Source organism: Cyprinus carpio, chromosome B22 (assembly GCF_018340385.1).
Source record: "Cyprinus carpio isolate SPL01 chromosome B22, ASM1834038v1, whole genome shotgun sequence".
Taxonomy (NCBI): domain Eukaryota; kingdom Metazoa; phylum Chordata; class Actinopteri; order Cypriniformes; family Cyprinidae; genus Cyprinus; species Cyprinus carpio.
The window spans coordinates 19,115,692-19,120,039 of record NC_056618.1 but is presented as its reverse complement, the minus strand read 5'-3'; the positions used below and the strand labels follow the sequence as shown (position 1 = coordinate 19,120,039).

General features: G+C 39.7%; 1 long non-coding RNA gene across 1 annotated transcript; it reads right to left on the bottom strand.

Moving 5' to 3' along the window:
• Positions 1–226: 226 nt before the first annotated feature.
• On the bottom strand, positions 227–672 carry LOC122141783. The gene is made up of 2 exons (XR_006158099.1): positions 637–672; positions 227–472 (listed from the first exon to the last, which is right to left on the bottom strand). It is a non-coding gene; the product is annotated as an uncharacterized LOC122141783 (long non-coding RNA).
• Between the last annotated feature and the right edge of the window lie 3,676 nt (positions 673–4,348).

Below are 4,348 nucleotides of genomic sequence, written 5' to 3'. Positions count from 1 at the left end.
GAGGGAGTACTTTGGTGTTTTTTCCCTTTCTTCGCATCACCTTCAAAGAGACGTTTTTTCAATGCCAGCAACCATTGCTAAATCCATAACCATAAAAAAGATTAAATATCATTAGGCTAGGCAGTTGGGGGCATTGAAAAAAAAAAAAAAAAACAGTACAACTGTGATATTTCAGATACAGACTGTATTTTTTTTAGAATAATGAAATCTAGGAATATTTTTTCTATACATTTCAACTAAATGTATGATTAAAGCAAACTACCCACTGGACAGAAATTCTTTCCTCAGTGCCCCTGTGTCAACTCCTGGCTCTCCCAGGAAGATGATTTTCAAGGGATTGACTGGGCTTCCCATTTTTTGACGTTTCCACAGCTTCAGACCCCTCTCAACCATGTTGTCTCGTGACACACAGATTTCAAAGGTCTTTGTGGTATTTATCTGTGCTGCTGCATGACGAATCACATCCTCCTCACTGAATTAAATATATATATTATTATATATATATATATATATATATATATATATATATATATATATACATATATATATATATATATCATCCTCCTCACTGAATTAAATATATCTTTAAGAGCAATGATAATTTACAGAAGCAATGAACATAGTCAGATAGGTTACCATGAGATATGATCCAAATCAGAGCAGGGGTAATTTCAGGGTACCTTTTACTGCGCCAAGTCGAAGTGCTCCCAACTTCAAGTGCTATTCCGCCATACATTATAGTTATCCTTTTTACCCGCTTAGAAAAGCGCCATGTTATATTTTGTGTCACCATATTGGTCGTGTAACTACTCGTGTAACTGTATTTAAATAGGGAAAACGTGGGGGTGTTTGGTCGCTTCTAACTTCATCTCTGTTTGGATCCTAATGAATGAGCTGGGCTAAGCTAAGTGCTATCAAAGTGTCACCGTGCGCCAGAGCGATTGAGTGCACGCACTGAGACGAGAGAGATATGCATCAACTCGTCTTAGTTAAGGGAATAACAGTTTAATATATAAAAAAAAAAAAAACGGTGCAGTATCAAGGATTTTGTTTTGTTTCGATTTTATTTTTATATTTCTTTTCTAAAGATGGGATGCAATTCTAAGTCAGAAACTGGAAAGGTTCCTAAGCATATTGGGCACCGGGTCTCAAATGCCTAAAAGTTAAAGACAAAATGTTTGCAGGGCCAATTTTTTTTTGGAAGTAATTGATCATTTACAATGGCTACGTTTACATACAACCAAATAATCCATTAGTAACAGGGCTCCAGACTGCGACCAAATGGTCGCATTTTATGACCAAAATTTGAGAGTGTGCGACTGAATTTTACATCCAGTCGCACATGTGTGACCAGTAAATTTTTCCTCCCCCACCCTCCGTATTTTTTTTATACATTAAACGTGGAAGGGGCACGTCAATGATCAATGAAATGAGCAATGAAATAATCAATGAGACGCGAGCGCACACGCACGCAAACACACACACACTCGCACTCACATACTCATGAGACGCGAGCACACACTCGCGTCTCATCAGGGCCGGCGCTCCGCACACGCACTGCGCGTAGGGCACCAAGTGCTTGGGGGGGAAACCAAAAAATCTGGGTCGTGAAAAAAATCACCACAATAGGCTACTAGTATAAATAACAAATAAAATATTTCTAAAAGCATGTTAATATACAAAAGCAATACAAAAGTAATATGGGCCTAGACCAAATTAGTCGAGAAAAAGGTGAATCTCTGTGCCAGTCTCCCTCTGGTGCCCCCCACCTTCCCCACCTCCCAGTGGTCTGTTCGATTATGCCTCAATCAGTGTCAAATTTGGCAGACACCGACCTCAGACATGGCCTCGAAAAGGCACCAAGAGTCGGGGGCGGAAAAAAAAAAAAGAAAAAAAGAAGAGACAGCGGGATGATGCTTGCGCGTCGCTTGCAGGTAAGACAATGTTTTAAATAAAAATGTTAGTTTTGTAGCCCTTGCGTGTAGTATGCATGTCCAGGGGCGTCGGCGCGTCCGCGTCGCTAGTTAGTGCAAAAGATCTGGGGCTTTTAGCCCTGCATGTTGAGTCTTTTATTTTAACGGGGTCCAGGGAAATTGTTAAACTTGGGCTGTTAAAGATGCAGCTTGTTTGAGAAGGAAAGGAAGGCCAATCGTTGGGGTCCTCATCGTCATATTTGAATGACAAATAAAGCGTTTAAGTGGTCTGGCTGTCATCAGCATCAATGGGGACGTGGCTCAGAAACTGTCATATGATGACCTGATAGCTGATTTTTGCAGCTAGGAAATGTAGGCGTGTGACTCTGTAGGGCCTCTGACAACTGATGGTAGTGAAAATGTTTAATATAGTTCTATAGAATAGCAGAATGGTCTCTTTATAGAGATGTAGTCCCTCTGTGTTGAGTAATTTCTACTGTGCAGTTATGCATGGTTGTTTTGCAGTTTAAAATGTGCACTTTAAAATTCATACTTCATAAAATTCATACACTTATACTGTTATTTGCACTAAAACTTTTTTTGCACTTTTAACTTTTGTGTTTACATTGTTCAGTTCCAATTATTCATTTGCAGCAGTTATTTTGGAAGTAAAGAGAACCTAACTAAGAAATTCTGAATGGTAGTTATTTCTTTGGTTGGTGGGTGGGTGGGTGTTGGTTGGGGAGGGGGGAGGGGGGGCTCCGCCAAGCATTTGTGCTTAGGGCACCCAAATGGCTAGCGCCGGCCCTGCGTCCTCATTGAGTGATGCCTGTCTGTGAGGCGGCCAATGCGTGTGAGAAGAATAGGGAATGGCCACTGTAAGTGGCTAAAATGTGTGGAGGTGGAGGGGCCTAAAGATAATCGAGCGCGCGTAAACATCTGTGGGAAGGAAACGGAGACAAATATCATCACAACCTGATATGTGCGTGCGTCTGAGCTATGAGCAAGCGAACTATTGATTCGTTCTTCCGACCCGTGCGGGTAGTGTATCAGTGTCAGAGTCTACAGTGTCACCGTCGGATGATGATGCAGAGTCAGAGGTTGGTGTGGCGAAAAAAGCGCGCACTCACCATTTTCGAGAACACTGGCTGAAAAAATTCAGCTGGCTAAGGTACTATAAGCAATCGACCTATATGAATTGCGAGTACTACAGCAGCTACCCCAGACAGGGGCGCCCCCAAGAGATGACTAGGGGTGGTCACGGGCCACCACTTTATAAACTGTGTCCACCCCAGGATGATTTGCAGTGGGTACTATAAATTTAAATGGAGAATGTAAATTCACAATAGTTTAAGTAGGGGGAAAAAAAAAATAAATAATTTGAATATATAATTTAATATAGTGTTACTATAACACGAAGAGTGACGTTTTTTCTCCAAAAGTCAGCATAATTACAAATGGGATATTGATTTTTATACAACAGTTCAATAAACAAGAAGTTAATATCAAGAGACTTATGTTTTAGACAACATATTCCCTGATTTTGCTCTATTTCTAAAAACAAAAATCATTCCAAAAACAGCCACTGTTTTGCGTCTCTGAGCAACATGATAGTGTTTCGTTCCTGAATGAATCAACTGTTTAAATGATTCGGTTCAATCGCAATGACTCACTTATTAACAATGACTCGCTGCCACCTACTGGCGGTTTTAATTTCACATTTAAGGTACCTTTTCATTTTTTTAATAATTTCAAACATCAGTTTTCAATGTTTTATGTTAAAATAACAAAACATTATTTATTAATTTGTAACTGCAGGTTTAAGTATTCCATGTCCCACAGAGCTGCATTAAACAGTGTGTAAAAACATCTAAATGCCACTTCAAATGCAGCTTCTATTTTCTCTGCATTGCAGAGATCAATTTTGTTGATACTGATTGCATTTGCTTGGTAACAGCCCAAATGCAAGTGTTTGACCTAAAAGATGGTGCACACTTTTAGAAAAAATGGCGTAAAGATAAAAATAATAAATTCAGGAGTCAGCTGTCAGCACAATTAGAAATAAGATATCAGCACAATAACACACTCAGCAAAATATTGTCTGATTATTGTTATCGATAAAATCCCAGGAATATCACTTTTTGTCAATATTGCAAACCCTTTTTTCTTTTATTTTGGTGTGCCACCCCAAGATTTACTGTGGCCTCATCTGGCCACCCCTATTAAAAATTTTCTGGGGGGCGCCACTGACCCCAGAACTGCGGGGGGAACACAAAGTTTGCCGATAGTACAGGCACTTCGCAGTTTTAAACGCAATACACTGATTAAACACAATCTCAGCCTAAAGCATCGAAGTATGCCGTGACATGTTTATAAATCAAAAAGCAACGCCACTGCCAGTTTTGCTTTTAGAAGACAAATGACTGTAAATCAGA